This window comes from Nanorana parkeri, unplaced genomic scaffold, assembly GCF_000935625.1.
Source record: "Nanorana parkeri isolate BGI_ZX_2015 unplaced genomic scaffold, ASM93562v1 scaffold513, whole genome shotgun sequence".
Classification (NCBI taxonomy): Eukaryota; Metazoa; Chordata; class Amphibia; order Anura; family Dicroglossidae; genus Nanorana; species Nanorana parkeri.
Genome location: NW_017306781.1, coordinates 240,221 through 259,999, shown reverse-complemented (window position 1 = coordinate 259,999; position 19,779 = coordinate 240,221). Strand labels below are relative to the sequence as shown.

The 19,779-nt window shown below is 41.3% G+C and overlaps 1 protein-coding gene across 1 annotated transcript in view; it reads right to left on the bottom strand.

Annotated features, from left to right (window-relative positions):
• The window catches only part of SORBS2 (sorbin and SH3 domain containing 2), a 153,780-nt gene extending 137,154 nt beyond the window's left edge, over positions 1–16,626 (bottom strand). The window contains exon 1 of the mRNA XM_018561296.1: positions 16,580–16,626. The gene's annotated coding sequence lies outside the window, so the exon portion shown is untranslated. The remainder of the gene's footprint in view (positions 1–16,579) is intronic.
• Between the last annotated feature and the right edge of the window lie 3,153 nt (positions 16,627–19,779).

The window sequence follows — 19,779 nt, the reverse complement described above, 5'->3', positions numbered from 1 at the left end:
ATATTTTATTTTTATTTTTTAATAAAATCTTTTAATTTTTTTTATTTATTTTTATTTATTTATTTGTATTCTATTAAATATTTGTATTTTCTACTTTACTTTTAGGGGCTTTGGGAAATATTAGAGTCCTCAATCTCTTTTTCTGTAGCCCCTGTTATAAATTAACAGGAATCCACTGTACTGAGTGTTCCTGTTCATTCATAACATGAAAACAGAGTATGTTTACTATAAACACAATCATGAATGAACAGGAGGTGATGTAGATCACTCCCATTCATTAATAATTGAGGTTATAGTAAACATAGTATGTCCTCAATCATTTACAAACACTCAGCGATCACTGTACTTGCTCTCCTTCCTGACATGCTGTCACAGGAGGCTGAGTGAGCGGAGCTCAGCCTGCTGTGACAGCGCTGGCTGTCTCCGCCCATACAGCTCTCCTCCGATCTGTGACAGGAGGCTGAGCGGTGTGGAAGCAAAGACGCCGGCTGCTCACAGCGTTCTCCTCCCGCACCGCTTGGCCGTCTGCGACAGTTTCTCTCCTCCCCGCTGGGACACAGAGTAGCGCCTAGCGGGGAGGAGAGAAAGAACGGATAGACCGCTGTATCGGCATTATGCCAAAAGTGCCATTTTCGGACGATATGTTTCGGCGGCTGATATAACTGTGCATCCATAAAACTAATAGTCACAAGCATTAGAACCTCTGGCAGGCAGATATACAGCTATGAGGCTGTAGTCATGTAGTGCCTGGGCACCCCATCATGCCAGGAATCGTACTGTTATTTTTAAGGATAACATTAAGACAACATGTACACCTTTCAGGGTGCTAAGGGAAAACAATTTTAGTTGTTTCATGTTACATAGCAAATCTTTACTTTGAGTTCAGGTTCACTTTAACTTGAACATAACAATAATCCTAATCTTTACTTTTACCCTGAATAAAATTACAGGAGGGCCCCTCAACCGAAGACTATTTTGCTGTAGGGCAAAATAAGCCAAAATCTGACATATAACATTATTTTGTCATAGAACCGATTGGTCTTCTGCCTGCACAGCCGTAAGGATAAACTATTCAGCACACAGTTAAAATGTCCATCTTCTTGGGCAATCTACACCTCTGCATATTTGGAAGGAATAAGCTGTATGATCAAATTAAAATGGAGAAGCTTGCAGCTACAATGGAGGCCAGCTAAGTATGTGATGGCAGATATCGAAAAGGTTCATGAGTGTCTTATTTGTCTATAAAGCACATCAGTGAATGGATCACAGATAGTCTCAGCATTGTGAAGCTTGGCAGACTGGTGCTGACATTTTTCTTGGCAACATTTCACGCTAAAAAAGAAAAAGCACTTTTAACTGTTTGCCTGTCTATCTGCTGCTATTTACCTGTCAGAATGAGTTCATCACAAAGCCAAACAAGTGCTAACCGCAGAATAGGTCACAGAGAACTCTACTTATGTGTTACTTTTTTATGTTGCCTTACAAAGAAAAGCTGCTTTACATCAAACATATTTTACCACACACTGTAATCTTTTTAAAAGCCACCAAGTAGCTAAGGTTCAAACCGTGCTGACTTTCGTTTTACCTCGGGCTTCGACAAAGAGGTGCAGATGTGCTTCATTTTTACTTTACCATACAGGTAGCATTAGGTCACAAGGTCAGTAAATGCATTATCTCTTTTATGAAATATGTAAAATCCGCGCTTATGGATTAAAATATGTGTACATGTATATAATATATGTATAATAAAAGCTGCTGCGCTACGGACACTGGGGTCAAAATGTATGTGAATGAGTGTGCAGCGCTCGGGGTCACCAATAAGTGAACTATCAAATTATTGAATATGTGTTACCAAAACAAAATATAGGTGTTTATAATCCTTATTATTATCCTGCATTATCTGCTACCATACCCTGGTGGTAGCCAGAGAAATATTAAATACCAAATTTCACTTTGTGCAAAAGTGCAATGAACTAAACCTTATTATAATACAATTCCTTGTTGCAATCAATTAGTGTCATATAAACGTGCATCAAATCAATTCAAGGGTCATATATGCAAGTGATGAATAATAAAGTGAGTCCAAAAAAGGAAACTCCTCATGGTGTAGTCGGCAAACATTTATTTAAACACCTATATTTTTGTTTTGGTAACACATATTCAATAATTTGATAGTTCACTTATTGGTGACCCCGAGCGCTGCACACTCATTATCTCTTTTATGTTAGAATCTCGTGGGAAATAGGTCTCCATTTTGCATGCATGTTCTTCACCGTGGTTCTACTATCTCCCCTTGACGTGATTTACCAGAACCACATATTCCACATACTCTGCCTGTCGGGTGGTTCTATAAACACTACAACACCTCACAACAACAATCACTGAGGAGCTGATGCCACCTAAGTCCCTGCATAGTTGAGTAGTTTTTAGGGGTTTTGTATTTGCATCAGTGTGAGCTCCCCTATTTCTCTTTTTTTCCAACCCTCCTCGTGTGGACTAACCTACAGTGAACCACCCACTCAAGGGCCTAACTTATTTTCATAGCAGAGCAACAGTTTTGCGCACTGTTTACTTTAACTACTGCAGGAATCCAGTTTCATGCCAGCCACGGATGTGTATGGAGACCTCAGACTTGTGTGTGGCCCCCAGAATGGAACGCTGGTGCTGCCTCCTGGAGGACTCCCAAGTAGTACAGCAATCGAACCCTGACAATAGTTCTTTCCCACTCTACTAAGATGTGTTATTTATTGTTGTATGTGTCTCCATTGGGGCAAAAAGAAAGGGCCTTAAAGGACAATAACAACCTACTTGTGCTTGTTCCACAATACTAGTACTTTGTTTTGGATAAAGTGGGGAAGGATTGGAGCCTCTATCATGTTTTTATTGCCATACATGTACTATTAAGATAGAAAGTGATGTAAAATATCTAAGGGGTCAAATACAATTATAGAAGCACTAAGGAAAGGATAGAATTTTTTCATTGCTTTCCTGTACTGGTGACAACTGCACTGCTCCTTTTTTGTACAGGTGTCAAAGGGAGAGGAAGTTAGGAAAGAAATCTTACCAAAACGGTAACAGACAGGAATAAAAACCTTACAGAAGTTGTTACTGTTCCTTACTCAATCCAAACCAAAATTAATAATTTTTGCTAATCCTAGGTTTTAAATCTGTGGCACATGAGTTCAAGAAGGCTGAAAATACTTTTGGGTGCTTACAAATTATTATTTACCCAGAGGTCCTTCTTCTGCAGTAAACTGTGCTCGAATAAAAAAAAAATGATTTTACAGATGATAAGAGTATAAACTGCCCCTGCAATACATTTTCGGCTCCCCACCTGTATTAAACATTGGGTTTTATATGATAGAGTGATATATTGCCTCATGGTAAATAGCAATGTGGTTATTAATTTTACACACCAGAACACACCATATACCAGTTTAATAACTTTCACAACATATGCAAAATGCTTTCACACAGCGTGTTTTTATATGAATATTTTATTTCTTTGATCATAGCTGGTTTTGATTAGTCAGACAATTTTGTAATTACATTAGCTCAGGAATACAGGAATGTATAACTTGCTGCCTTATTTTAATTCTACTAGGAGTTCAAATACATTTTAGGTTAATGAAAGCTGGTGTGCCAGGACGACACAACCTCTAACATTAATTATATTAGCAGAGTCTCTGCTTCTAGTCATTTAGTATCCACAGCAAGAGCTATATGCATCAGACGCTGAGAATTTCAATTTACATGCTGAGACCTTCAGAATCAAATACAAGTGTAAAAACGCCTTACTCAGCTAAATATGTTCTTCGTGGGTTCCAATTTAAATGTAAAAGAAAACCAGTAACAATTGAGCATATGCAAAAATCTAAGGGGCATATTTATAAAGCATTGATATAAGGTGAGACACAAATAGCGAAAGATTCTCCTGCAGTGATCTTGTGCTGCATTCAATTTTAACCTACCCTATTAAACACTTTCTAAGGTGATGGTCTGAACGGGCCCTTGCAGTCACAAGGCTGGCAAAAAAACCTTATCTTTGCGTTAAAGTTTTGTGAATTAAAAGTGTTTTTTATCCACGTAATGTCAGACAGGAAGAATTGGACCTCAGACCCCCAGGATCCAAAGTCAATTTAAGTTAATTATTAGACAAGTAAAAGGCTTCATTTACATGGACGTGCACAGCCTTACAGCATGCACATCTGTGCAGAAATCTGCGCCTGGGAGGGATAGTCTGCGTCCATGGGCATGCATCCTTACCTGTATGGAAGTGCGAATTCAGGTCAGCATGTAGACGCATGCAGCTACACCCTGCCATACAGATTTATAGGCGGCTGCACACAGTTACATGCAGCTAGGGTTGCCACCTGTCCAGGATTCACCCGAACAGTTCGGGTTTTGAATGCTCTGTTCGGGTTTCATAGCAGCAGAAACCCGGACACAAGATGTCAGGCAGACAGGGGCAACCAAAATTAAGATAGGCGCTACTGGCCCCCCACTGAAAATAGTCTCACCTGTAATATTTGCATATGAGTGGGTGGCGCTATTTAGATATGAATAAGCCACGACTAATTTTCCCCCAAAATTGTCTGCGCATCTCTAGAGTGTTCGGGTTTCGCTTGAAGAAAAGGTGGCAACCCTACATGCAGCACCTGTTCATCCCGGGTGAAGTCTTCTCCATAGACGTGCACGTCATACAGCTGTGCACATCCGTGTAAATTAGGCCTTTTACTTGCCTTCTAATTTAGCTTTATTTGACTCTGGACCCTGGAGGTCTGAGGTCCAACTGTTCCTGTCTGACATCATGCTAATAACAAACACGCTTAATTCAAAACATTTAACACAAAAGATGAGGATCTTTATTGCCAGCCATGTGATTGGAACGGTTCATTCAAACCATCATGCTAGAAAGCATCATTATTGGGGTGGGGTAAAATTTAATGCTGTGCAGGATGCGTTTTACTTTATTTGTCCTTTTTTTTTCCTTCCTACAAATCATAGCATAGACATGTGATTAAAAGTGCACTAATTAAAATTATTTTTGCGTTTTTAGTGAGTCTTTAATGCGTCATCATTGACTACAATCTATGGGTTTCAAGAAGGGCCCGTCTATACCATTCTGTTAGAAAATGCAAATGATGTTTTTAATGAAGTGGGTAAAATGCAAACATGAAATTTTGTAACGTTCGTTTTCAAGAACTACATGGAAGGTGCAGAATTTTTCAAAAACATACCACACTATACTGTAATGCAATGCACTAATGTGATGGGCTTCATAGATTGGAAACTACTTAACCTGAGGTTTTGGGACATTGTGAACATACATTTTTGCCCATTGTAACCAGGCTCTAATACGACCTGCATGCAACCATCAGTTACATTAAATCATGTCTGTGAAGGTTTTCAATCATCCAGGTCATTGTATAGCTGTAAAAAATTAATCAAAGCAACTGGTTTTGCTGTATTTTTCTTGAAGACGTTTCACTGGTCTTCAATTCAGAATTGAGAAAGTTAGTCGGATGACTGGCGAAACATCTTCAAGAAAAATACAGCCATTTCAGTTACTTTGATTTTATTTTTATTTTTTACTGATATACCATTAAATCATGGTTCAGAATACTTCCAAATACAACAGCACCTCTGCCACCTGCCAGGGTTGCCAGATAGGGAGTCCAGGCCTGCTTGGAATGTCACTGAGATGTTCCAGTTACTTGCAGCACATAGGCGAGTGCTGTTCTATGCAAAATAAAAAGGTAATTGGGCCTTTATACCACATTTGCATAGACTTTTGCTTTCAGTGTGCTACTCTTTGGAAATAGTTTAACATTATATGTCACTCTGGAATAACTAGAGCAGATTCCCAGGTTTAAGAACGAGAATTGGTAATTGCTAGTTAGAGTTGTAATGGGAATATCAGTTATGCAACATAAACACAATGAATGGCAATAGCAATAATATGCTACAAGACATTCACCTTTTCAGGCAACCCAGCTGAATTGTTCTGAAGATCACCTACAATTATTAATCAGCTCTAATGAGATTAGCCTCAAAGAACTCTGGAAATAGCTAAATATTACATAATTGCATGTCTTATAACTCCCTGCCGAGGTCAGCAGTTAACGTGATGTCCGGCATTACCAATCCAGCCTGTGGAAAGCATTGTAGGAAATAATTAGCCCATCAGCTTAAAAGCTTTAAAATACCTGACCTGTAATACAGAATTTCAGTGTGAAGCCATCCTTGGAATAGCTTCCAGATTGGGACAAGAAAATGTTCCTTGGTCACAGGAAAGTAAAAGGAAATCTTCAATTCAAATCAAGTTTACCATGCATCCAGTATGTCAATCTATCTTTATAACTACATGACGTCACTCTATCTTTACAACTACAGTATATGATAACATGGTGTGCAGCATTTTTGTTCATTGATAGAATATTTGTTAGGGATGTCCCAGTACCAGTATCAGGGCTGACGCAGGGCATTTTCATGAGTACTTGTACTCGTGAAATTGCAGCCAAACTAAAAGGTCGATACCAGCCCTTTAATTTTTTACACAAGAGCAGCTGCCCGAAGTCCCGTGATTGCTGAGGACCTCAAGCAGCCTGCTGGGGATCTCACGGCAGCTGTCTTTGACAGTGCCGGTTCGGCCCGGATCTCCTCCTTCCTGCTGTCCGCAGACTGGCACAGCAAGGCACAGCTCCACACCCGCACGTACAGCCCTGGAGTCTGGCACAAGCCCAGATCCACCCATTCAGCCCTAGAGAGCCCAGCACAAACCTGGATCCACCCGTTCAGCCATAGAGAGCCCGGCACAAGCCTGGAACCACCCGTTCATTTTCAGTTTTTTTAAAACAATAAAATGAATCTAAAGTGCAGCGCTAGCAGTGGCGTCGCTACAGGGGGGCAAGGGGGGGGGGGGATTGCCCCCCCTAGGTTTTCACTTGCCCCCCCATGTGCCCCCCGCCAGGGATCGGCAAGGTGTTTGTGACTTGTCCTTGTAGGGTCCGCCGCGTTCTTACGGAACAGTTGGTACGTCCCAACACCACCGTCCAATTTGATGTTTTGGTACCTTCCTGCCCACGTGCAGGAAGGGTTTTTTCTCAGGGGCGGCCGCGGAGCTTTCACAGCAGAGTGGCAGAGCTTGATGGCTGTTCGTGGCTGTGTGTAGTGAAGTCAAGTCACTGCACTGGTAAGCCTGCGCAGATCTGGAGCTGGGGGGAAGGGAACAGCAGCAGCAGCTGAGTGAGATGTGTCTGGGGCTGGGGGGATAGCGGCAGTTGAGGCTTGGTGTCTGGCCTGGGGCTGGGGGGACAGCACAGCAGCTTAGTTTATATGATAGAAAAAGGAAAGAAAAAAGATGTTTTTTTTGGGGCACCTAATGACAAATCCAAAGCAATTTAGTAAATAAAGTTAAATTAATAAGAAGTAAAAAATATGTAAAAAAATTAATAAAGTTAAATAAATAAAAAGTAAAAATGTAAAATAAAAGTTAAATACATAAAAAATACAAAAATGAAGTTAAATAAATAAAAAGTAAAAATGTAAAAAAATACAAAAAAAGTTTTAAAAAATAAAAAGTTAAATAAACTAAAATTAAAAATCCACCATAAAATTAAAGGCCCCAGACCCTGCGAACACACGCATTTAAAAAACAAAAACATAACATAAAATAAAATATATATTTTTTAATACTCACCTGATCCCTGGATCCACCGACAAGTGCAGCCTCCCGTCTCCCATGCTGTCAGAAGCTGCATACATCGTGTGCTGGTTACTAGTTAAACCAGCACGCTGTGTGTAGCTTCTGAGAAGATACACTATTAGCGTAGCGGGAGCTATGCAAAATGCGCAGCCGGCTTCCCCGCTATGCTAATAGAGTATCTTCTCAGAAGCTGCACGCCGGTTTAAGTAGTAACCAGCACACGCTGTATGCAGCTTCTGCCGCAACTGCAGGGCGCAGATGCCAACCGCAATTAAATCAGCTCTCGGCGCCCATCGGTTGCGACATGCAATGAAAATGATTAGTGCCCCCCAGATCTGACTGTGGTATCTTATGTGCCCCCCCTAAATATTGTTCCTAGAGTCGCCACTGAGCGCTAGTAATAAACTCAAACATCAAAACTACTAAAACGCTCCTCCAGTGCTGTGCTCAATAAACAACATGAACAATTATACAGCACTTGCACATTAGATTTATAACAACACTACCTATTTGGTAACTACAAAATATCTAAACCACCACAGACTGTTTATAAGAATATGCAGTATATCAATATTCCAAAAGTTATATTAGTATGATCAGGCTCCCTTGTACCCCTTCTTGGGTTTAAATGTCTTCCTGGAATACTTGAAAATATTGACATTCTTCCTGCCAATCTCAAGAGAAGGAATATGGAGCAGCACATAGCATAAAACTGTTCAACAAAACTTTAATAAAATACAATAAAAACATATAAAAATACACTTACATACTCTTGTGCACATACATCATGCACATAAATCAGAGCACATACTTCCCAAGTATTGTGTAAATTCAAAGTATTGCCGATGACCCAGCTGACAGCTTTCCTCCCTGGGTTCGGCAGATCGCTCACAAGGCTTCTTCTCGGTATGTATGCGTGTGAGGTCATGCTCTCCCTCATACATGTGTGATGAAAGTGAGGGAACATCTTCCCAATAAAGATACATAGCAATAAAAACTTACCAGGAGTTCTAACTCTTTCCAAAACTAGAAGAAATAGTTTTAGCTGGATTTACACATTCCAAAACTAGAAGAAATAGTTTTAGCTGGATTTACACATAACACACAGCCTCCTTTATACCAATATATACTAATAAAAAGCTTGGTATACTTAGGCAGAATGTTTATCAGTAAACATAATATATCAAGTAAATGTCTATGGCTGTGGTAGACTGCTCTGCCCCCTAGCACCACTGAAGTTTCGTCCTATAGATTCAATCTGACTATTGAAAACCTGAACAAAGTGTATGCTATGTGAACCATGTTTGCCACTTCAAAATGCCCATTACCGCTTAATCATTACCATTTTTAATAAATAATTGGCATCTTTGGCATTTCATTTAGACCATCTGGTACCCTTAACAATAAAATCAATGGTTTTGGTCACTATTAGTACTGCAAGGGTGAAACCCTCATAATGGGCAGAATTAAATAATATCTATCAAGAAAGAAATATGTGGTCTGCCATTGCTGGTTTCCAATTGGATTTGCAAGCTCTGCGTGTTATCGTCATTAGCTTAATCCTTACTACTAGGCAAGTAACAGACCTGGAACAAGTATGTGCATATCAGGGGTCCTCTTCCAGGTTAGTTACTGGCAAAGTTGCAAAGGAAGAATAATCATCAAAGCCCCGGAGTTTGCATTTTCAAATACTAGTCAGCACTGGCTACCATCATATTTGAATACATGAAGTTTCCAAGATGACTGCCAGAAGATGATCTATGCACCACCTGTAGGGAACCAGGCTTTCACCAAGCTACTGATTAACATAATTTGCTATAAACCCGGTTCTGAAAGCTGTTGCCTTCATTTGGAGGAACCAGTCACGGATCTATGTGTGGCTACCTATTCAAAACCATTAAAGTGCATCTAAACACAAATCCAAAAATATGTGTTCTTCTATGATCTGTTAATGTATGGGTGTAGAATGATTTTTTTTTGTGTGGTGGCTTTTTTTGACAGTAATTTCCCCTGGCAATAATGCCTGACAGAAAGAGCTATACTCAGGGCCTTCTAGTAATAAGGGGCAATGCTCACGTACAGTGTCACCCTAATATATGCGGTTCTGATTACATTTCATTTTCTAATCACATTTCAAGTTCTAAGTGCACAGTGGTGCAATCCGTTTGTACCATGTCGCAATGCACTGAGCTGAAAAAAAGTACTGCTTGCCATACTTTTTTTAGCACACACCACCGCAAAACAGGGGAGTGAACTCAGCCCATCCGGAACAGGTTAAATTGCCTTGTCTTGCGTTGCGGCTGCGCTGGAAAAAACTGCTAGAGCAGTCTCAATGCATCGGGTGTTTACCCTCATTGGGACTGCCCTCATTGTGAGTTGTCTCCCTTGGTAAAGTCATAACATGTTTCTTTAGATAAATACCCCCAAATTAAACAAATTTTATCTCCTATCAAAAGGGTTCAGTAAACTTCAGGCATTTTTGGTAGGTGGTAGAAAAAGAGTAAGGAATAAGAATAAAAAATCTCACCAATTTCTTAAATTATTCTGATAAACCATTCTGTAAGCGTAATTACAATTAGGGCCTGTTCGCACCGAATCTGTTGTGTTACAAACTGTTTTCCAAGGATGGTAATACAAGAGCAAGGAAAAATAAATTGACGTGAATGGGAATGTTCACATTGGTGCATTGCGATGCTGTCTGTTGTGCTGGAAAAAAAAAATGGTGCATGCCCTACTTTTTTCAGCACAACGCAACCCAATGCTGCAAAAACGCGTGCCAATGCAACGCAATGCAAGCTTTAGTGAAGTATGTTCACTCTGGACATGTCATTTCACATAAAGCTTCACCAAAAAAAGAAAAAAATAATCCTAAAAATCTCAATGGATCAGATTGCACAGAAATCTAAAGGTTTAGTCGCAAGGCAAAGAGTGTGAGTACCTTCTGAATTTGGTGTGAATGGTCACGTAATGATATTCATGACAGCGCTTGTTATCTAGAAAGTAATATTAATCATTGATGATTTTATATTTTTTTTACATCATACTGTTTTCTTATGAGTCTCGAATGTATACCTGTGAGGTCTGGACAGCATTTTATGAATAATCCATTCCTCTAGCGAGCATTCCCTTAAATGAAAGAGCGTAAACTAAAGCCACAATCATATACCAATCCCCCCCCCCACCTTTAGTGAGTGTACACATTTTGGCAGTTTAAATAAAATAATGATGTACAGGCGATGTTTAAGCGTTAATAGAAGCAATTCTATCTGGTTACCATGCTAATTAGAGGAAATTGAATTTGTATTTGTATTACAGCTAGCAGAACATAAGATGAATGAGCAGAGCAAATGGATACACTTGCATAATCAGATCCTGGCACATAAAGCTTTCATTTCCTTTGACCAATCTATAAATCAAATGTTATCCCTCATGAAGAGGCTTGGTGCCTTGAGATATGTTGGATCGGAAAACACAATTTATCACTTGTTCCTTTGTGGCTTACATTGTATGGATGACTGCTGTACATACCAATGAAGAGATTGCTTCAACATTAAAAAAGTCAACTTCAAGAAATCATCCAATAAACAACCCAATAAATGGTTTGACAAAGAATGCAGAACACTAAGAAACAACTTACGAACAGTCTCAAATAAAAAACACAGAGACCCCGACAACACCGACCTGAGGATCACTCATGGCGTCCTACAGAAAAACTACAAACAAATCCTCAAAAAGAAAAAACAAAACTTCCTCTCCAAAAACCTTCAACAATTGGAAGAGACTCTTCAGGAAAACTCTTTCTGGGAAACCTGGAATCAAATCGGCTCAGTATCCAAGAAAAACAACCTCAACATCAAAAATGGCAACATCTGGCTCCACTACTTCAAGAGCCTGTACAAAGATATTCCCAAAGAGAAGCTAACTGTGGAACAAGAACACATCATCAGAAGACTAAATGAACTGGAGGAAAAAATCAAGGATTTCCAAAACCAATTAGATACAGCCTTTACACTCCGAGAAGTAGCAGAGAAAATTCAAGATATGCGAAGTAAAAAAGCCAGCGGGATGGATGGAATTCTTCCAGAGATGATGAAACACAGCTCCCAAGATGTACACGCCGCAATATGTAAAGTCTTCAACCTGTTCCTGAGCGTTGGGCTCTACCCTCAAGTATGGAACGAAGGCCCCATAACACCCATCCATAAGAGTGGAGACCAATATGATCCAGCCAACTACAGAGGGATATGTCTCAGCAGCATGCTGGGAAAACTGTTCAATAGTATTCTACACCCATCTACACCCTGCACAGTCTTATCAAGAACCATATCCACAATACAAACATGGGAAAATATTTGCCTGCTTGGTGGACTTTAAGAAGGCCTTTGACTCAGTGTGGCACCCAGGCCTGTTCCTCAAACTACTGGACAGTGAAATAGGAGGGAAAACCTATGACGTCATCAAGAGCTCATATAATGAGTATAAAGGTGAATGGGAAGAGAACAGAGTACTTCCGGCAGGCTCGTGGAGTTAGACAAGGCTGCAGCTTAAAGCAGAACTATGAGGCGAGTGCTTTTCACTCACCTCATAGTTCTAGCCGACCTGTGACAATGAGACTGTCACAGGTCGGCTCAGTAGATCGGGAAGTGAGCGAACACATACCGGCGTTCGCTCACTTCTCGATCCTGTCACAGCTACTTGCCGTGACGGGAGTGGCTGGATTCCCCCCTCCCTGCTCCGATCCTCCAGCGCTGACTGGCGGAACGGACGGGGGGAGGGGGCGGGTACAGCTGGCTCTGCCTCTAGATAGGCAGAGCCAGCTGTCACTCACGCAGCTGGGCGGATCCAGACATAATTGTTGGGATCCGCTTCAGCTGCGGCGTCTCAGTATACCGCGAGCTGTAGCTTGCGGTATACTGAGCTTAGGGTGACGGAAGGACGCTAGTTTGTGTCCTCCCGTTACCCTAAGGAGAACAATGGGGAAAAGCCCTAACCCCATAGTTCTCCTTTAAGTCCAACCCTCTTTAACATCTACATTAATGGACTGGCTGAAGCTCTCGAATCCTCCTCAGCACCAGGACTAGCTCTACATGACACCGCTGTGAAGTTCCTGTTGTATGCAGATGACCTCCTATTACGGTCACCAACAGAGAGAGGTCTACAAGACAGCCTGGAAGTGCTGGAGAAATACAGTGCAGCATGGGCACTACCCATCAACCAAAAGAAAACAAAAGTCACGGTTTTCCAAAGGAAGAACACAAAAACCAAGAGTTCTTCTTTCACACTTAACAACTGCACTCTCGATGAATCCAACAGCTACACGTACCTTGGCCTAGAAACAAACCAATCAGGAAGTTTCAAGCCAGCCATAGAGGCCTTAAGAGACAAGGCGTGTAGAACCTTCTATGCCATCAGAAGAAAACTCTACAAACTAAAACCACCTGTAAGAGTCTGGCTTAAAATCTTTGATAATGTCATCACTCCAATCCTCCTTTATGGCAGTGAAGTATGGGGCCCCATCACCTATCCAGACCAACCCAAATGGGACACCAGCCCAACAGAAATATTCCATCTGGAATTCTGCAAGCACCTCCTCCAAGTCCATTGGAGCACCTCTAACAATGTTTGCCGGGCTGAGCTGGGCAGATTCCCCTTACTTCTTGCAGTACAGAAGAGGACACTATCATACTGGGACCACCTAAACAACAGCAGCCCCAACTCATACCATCATAAAGCACTACTGGCCAACAAGGACTACTCCAAACCATGCGGGCTGCAACAACTCATCAGCACCTTGTCCATCCAAAGCTCCCATGAATGCAGCCTGACAAAACATCACATAAAAGGACCTAATTAATGGATTCCAGAGAAAACTATATCAGAGAATGGAGAAATTAAATAGCAAACTAACAGAAACTCATAATTTACCAATCATTACAGAGGGAATACAAACTGGCCCCATACCTGGAGATACTACAAGACCCCAAGGACAGACAAATCCTAAACCAGTACAGACTGAGCACCCACAGTCTTGAAATTGAATCAGGGGGCATAGACAGACCTACAGACCCTACTTACCCCTGGACTTACCAATTCCCCCCATATAATTCTGGAGTCCATCCCAAACTTTCAGAGTGTGTTTGAGAATTGGGTTATACAGATTCCCTCTGGTTGGGGGGGGGGGGTAACCAGGGAAGGTTGAGGAGAGATATCGGGGAGCATGAGTAAGCCTCCAGAGACACCCAAAGGGGCATTTCTGATTTCCCAAACCAGAGCACGAGAGGAGTCAGTTGTTGAATTGAATTTTAATTGAATTGATCAAGAGAGAGAGAGGGAGAGTATATATAAATGGAGAGGACAATGTAAGCTAAGTATAAAGTGTTAAAGTGACACTAAACTCAGGAGTTAAATCTTAGAAATGTATTCAAGTACCTGGACTATTAACAAGACTATTAACAAGACTATTATTATCTTATTTGTGCATCACTCGGCTGATCCTCAAATCATCTTTGAATTGGTGCCGACACTGTCCTTCCTTCTGGAGGGTGGCTACTTTTGTTCCCCATGGTCCCTGTGTGTGTTGTAAAGTAGCCTACACTCCAAGATCGCTCCCATGATGGACTACAATCTCAATACAAATTAGTAAACCAAACATGAGATTGTAATCCATTACGGGGGCGAGCTTGGAGTGGTGGCAACCACGGCTCATTTATCTGCAGATCAAACTTCAACTTAAAAAAGAAAAAGAAAAAAGTTTTTTAATATAATACTAAAATGTGTTCCTATTTAACCCTTTTTTTTTTAGGTGAGGCCCATTCACACCAAAACTGCATTAAAAAAGGCATATAAAACTTGCATGTGTTTACACGTGTTTGCATTTTTTTTTTTTTTTAAGGAAGTAACATCACTCCTACTTTTAAAGGAGAAGCATTTAATTTATTGCGGTGTGAAAAAATGCAGCCTGCTCTACTTTTTTTCTAAAGCGACCCACTGATGTGAACTACACCATTGAAAATCACTACTTTCTATGTACAGTAAACTCTGCGTTATCCAGCATCTACGGGGATTGGTAGACCTCGGATAAATATAGTTTCTGGTTGCTTGAAAGTTACTATTAAAAATAGGTCTAGCTAATGCCATACCCCATACTACACCATACCATAACATAAACTCTGTATTAACTTCATATTAATGTTGAAATGCAGAAAAAGACAAATAGACACACTTAAAACAAATTACGACAAATAGGCACATGATCGTTTCCAGGATAATACATTCCGCAGATCAGCAGAACAGTACACAAGAGGATTTTTTTTTCTGGTTAAATGAGAGTTCTGGTTAGTTGAATACCGCATTACAGAGAGTTTACTGCATATGCATTTTGAATGAAAAAACTCATCAAAACGCATTGGGTGGAAATTAATTCTTAGGGTTTAGGTTTAGCTGTTTTTTATTACATATTTTGTCTATAGAAAACCAATATATGTATTAATTTGTTAGCTTAAAGCGACATTATACCTTCCTTTTTTTAATTATCTTTTTTGTATGGTGGCCAGACTTGCTGAAAAAAAAGTTAATTTATCTTTAATTTTTTTAATTTCCTCGTTCTCTAGTGGTATCCAGACCGCAAGCCCGCCCGCCACCCTGTACGTGTGCCTCCAATAGCTAGCTGACTGCTGTGAAGGCACCCGTACGTGCATTATCACGGTCCCGCCCGCACCTAGCTGTGTGCGCCCATAGAGACAGTCGCCCATGCCCCCACCTTGCAGTCACAGCTTGAATGACAGCAGAAGGAACCTATGGCTCCTCTACCCCCAGTTCCCTCCCCCATAACCAGGAAGTTCGGGGAAACCCGTGTATCTTCCTGGTCGCGGTGGAGGAGACGAGCGGCTGCAGGTAAGTGTGGGGGGATGGGGTGTTTTTTGCCTTGATGCAGAGAAAGCAAAAACCACCTAGCCTTTAATACTAGTTTAAGTAATGACAATGTTATTGCCGAATATGCCAGGAGACAAGTAAAAACTTAAAGGAGGAGAACTGAAGGCAAAAACTCTTTTTTTTTTAGTATAACCCGTCATCTATTTTATGCCCTGTGGCTCCCCATTGGGGATATTTCCCTTAACTTCCTGTCCCAAAGCCACAACAGGAAGTGAGAGCAAATCCCCCCAGTGATCAGCAGGGTCACCAGAACCAGTTTTGCCACTGGAAGATTTCCCGTCTATTCCTGTTCTGATGACAACCCAAAATATGGATCTCTCTTTCACTTTCAGTTATAATCGTCATCAGGACAATTAGAGAGGGCGAATCTCCTTAATGGGGTTATGGACAGCAATTCAAAACCTGACAGGTGTTCTAGTCCCTCTCCACTCTATCCAAAAGTTAAAAAATAAATAAAAAAATTCAGTTGCACTTCAACAAAAATGTAAAAAATTATCTAAGGGGTATACAGGTGCAAGAGCTGAAGTGGTTAAAGATGCACTACCTACATTTACCATATGACCCAAGTACAATTACTTCTGCAAATTCTTTTCTCACGTCAAAAACATGTCATTCTCACATGCCAAGGTTATCTGAAAGCCAACCAGTATTACACAAGGAACTGGCCTGGGAGGTTTATCTTTAGTCATTTCCAACCGGCCAGTATCGCTTGTAATTCCAGATGACCAGATTACCTGTTGAAAAAAAAAAGATTCTGTTGTTCTTGACATTTGTGCGACTGCAGTTTTTTGTTGCCTGAGCTGTGCGTCCTATAGTATATCTGGATTGTGCATATCTCTGTACTGAAAACAATGGCAGGAGCAAGTTACAAGTACTGTAATTTGCACTTGGATTTCCGGTCTGCTTCTTGTTCGGATTGTGGTCTCCTACAACCAACACCTGTATGGGGAAACCTAGATAATGTAGATTCCAAAACATCCACATTCCGCCTGCTACTGCCGGAAGGTTTCTATGTAACAATATTTGTTATTATTTCTGCTGGGAATTCGGTTAAACTTTAACAAGGTAATCGCTGTCACCCTATTAACTAGTAACTGCAGTGTTCTAGCTCTCTGAATGCACGCTGCATGTCTTGACCTCTCTGAGGCTGAATTCTCATATAGCATTTGCGTTTCCTGCGCAGCACGTAAACGGTAAAATCTTTAATCTGGACGGATTCCGCTATTATATAACCACGAACGTGCGGTATCCGCCATAATATCATAGTTACATAGTATTTGAGGTTGAATAAAGACATAAGTCCATCAAGTCCAACCTATTGCGAAACATATCGTGATTGTACTATTTTGTGCGGTAAGAAACTGCCGCAAAAGTCTGAACAATGCACATTAAAGTGCATCGTTTTTTATGTTTAGAGTGGTCCATATGGCCGAATACGCGCGGACAACCGTTTCTGTGTGAATGGAGCCTTAGACAGTACAGACAATGAATATTAAAGAATGCAGGACTAAACAAAGACTGACCTAGAGGTTAGGCTTAGTTCGCACCAGAACCAATGCGTTTTCCCACGATGTTGCCGCGGTTTTAGTCTTTGTTGGGGCAGCTTTTTTTTTAACTTAACATGGGATTTCAGGTGCGTTCAGTTTGCATGCATTTTTTATGCATTCCATCGCGATCCGATGCAGCTAAAATAGTGCAAGCTGTACTTTTTCTGGCTGCATCAGAACAGACTATTCTGGTGTGAACAGAACACCAGAATCCCATAGGAAAGCACGGGGGTGCGTTTTTGATGCAGCTCAACAACAGAAAGGGCTGCATCTGGTGTGAATGGGTCCTTACAGGGGCAGAGTAAATATATCCTACCTATAATATTGTCAGAGCTTCTGAACCAGAGACTGCAGGTAATATGCAGAATATATATCACCACTGTGATTATGCTACCAGTGTAGATGAAATGGTGCTTTAAAGAACAACTCAGGGCAGAATAAAAATGAAGTCTAGCAGTGCAGCTATCCCTGCACTGGAGGGGTTAAGTGTTCGTTTTGGTCTGGGGTGTATAATAAGGAAGAAATTCTCACCCGATCCTCAGTCCTGCCAGGCTGCTAGACTGGTCCCCACAGCCTCTTGTCCCCCGGTCTCCAGTGGTTTAAGGACCATGTGAGGACGCCGAGGAACATTTCACAGCCGGAGCAGGGGGGGAGGGGGAAGAGAGGTAAGCGGTCACCAATGTGGGACTGAGGGTTGAGTGAGTGTATCTTTTTTGTTTTTGTATTTTTATACACTCTAGACCAAATTGAACTTAACCTTTGCAGTGCAGGGCTAGCCCCACTGCAAGGGTTAATTTTATTTTTGCCTGGAGATCTTTAAACTTGTCAGTTTGTGCTCTATGCATATGAATTCCCAACTAAACATTAATATCGCAAACTATTTAAAGAGACACGGTCGTCTTACCAAGTCATGGCGAAGTCAGAGTGTCTATGTAAAGGCCCCCCTCTGACCACTTATACATTCCTCTCCAGTGCTTCGCTATCATCCTGCCTCTGTGGCCACCACTGCCAAATACCTGGTCCTTATGGGTAAGGGAAAGCATGTCACTTCCACCCACGATGTAGTGCTGGGGTCTAGTGGACAATTGCTAAGCCAGAGAACTGCCACATGAGGGAGGGTGTGATGTAACTGCTCCCTTTCAGACCTGGATACCTTTGAGTATGGAGAAGCATAGGACTTATCACAAGAGGTTAAAGAGAACCTATTGCTTTCCACTGAATGGCCATGTTTTTGTAGAGTTAACCCATTTAACCTTAATGGCAGCCTATGCTTTAGACCAGTGGTCCTCAACCTGTGTAACCTCAAGACCCACATTTGTCCTTGGTCATTAAGTTGTGACCCAAGCTGCACTGCAATGGAACACCTTGTGGGCTGCTGTGCTGTGACGGCGCTCCATCCATATGTGCATCCACTTGTACAGCTTCCTTGCATGCTCTGAGGTTCCAGGAGCCAGATTATAATGCCACTCCAGTCCAGTGACCCTGTACGCTCACTCGCGTACAGGGTACGTGAGTGAGCTGTAAGCAATGCAAGTATGGATGGAGCTCCCTCGTGGCCATACCTCCAGCTCACCCCACCTCAAGCTGACACTCAGCACCGCGCAGCATATTTTGAATCACTGCTTGGCGTGAGAACTGACAGCCCTGCACTAGGGGGAGGCTGAGGAGCCTATAAAAGTGGAAGGCACATGGGGACCCACTGAACACAGGGTCGCGACCCACTTTTGGGTCACAGCCCACCAGTTGAGAACCAAGGCTTTAGACAACATGTAAATGCCAGCTTACATAAAACTAATCAGTACATTAATGTTGACAAATGTGATATCACCACTGGGGTGGGTACTGTAATACAACTTCAAGTTTCTGCCATGCGAGCTAGAACAGGAAATAAGCCTGTGTTTGGCAAACATACATTTTACTGAAGTTTTCAGAAAAAATGTAGCTTATGAGAAAAGTTTATTCTACAAGTCTCCAGTCTCCTCACAATGCCGTAGTAGATTTTCTCTATTCTTTGGGCTTTTATTCCCTGCCATTAACATTAAAATTTGGTTCCTCAGATATAAAATCCCTTGCAAAAATTACTTTACCCTCCCAGGATTTAAATGTTTGACTGCAGTTCACAGCAAAATGTATTTTACTTAAACGGAACTGACTGCACATCTCCAGACAGTGAATATGCCACACTTGGCTGTAAATTGTTTTCTGGCACCAGAACAATCTTTTGCATTATTTAAGCTGCAAGTATAATTTGGGATCAAAGCGGCATAACAGATATTAAATATTAAATAGCAAAAACAAAATCTGTTATCCCAGGCTTACTCGTTAAGTGTTGCTACTAGACTACATTTTGTTTTCGGTTTATCACACTATACGAAAAAACATTTACTCACAAGCACGATGATGATGCTTAAGTACCAGAACCCAGATGGGCTCCCTAAAACAAGCCTGTGTACATGTGTCATATCACCCCCCAAAAAACATATCAACCCCCTAGCTGCATGTGAGGCACTACCTCCAGTGCCACATCTTACCTCCAAGGTAATCCATGTCACAGAAACCTGCTGAAATCCACAAATTTTGGGCATGGGGAAA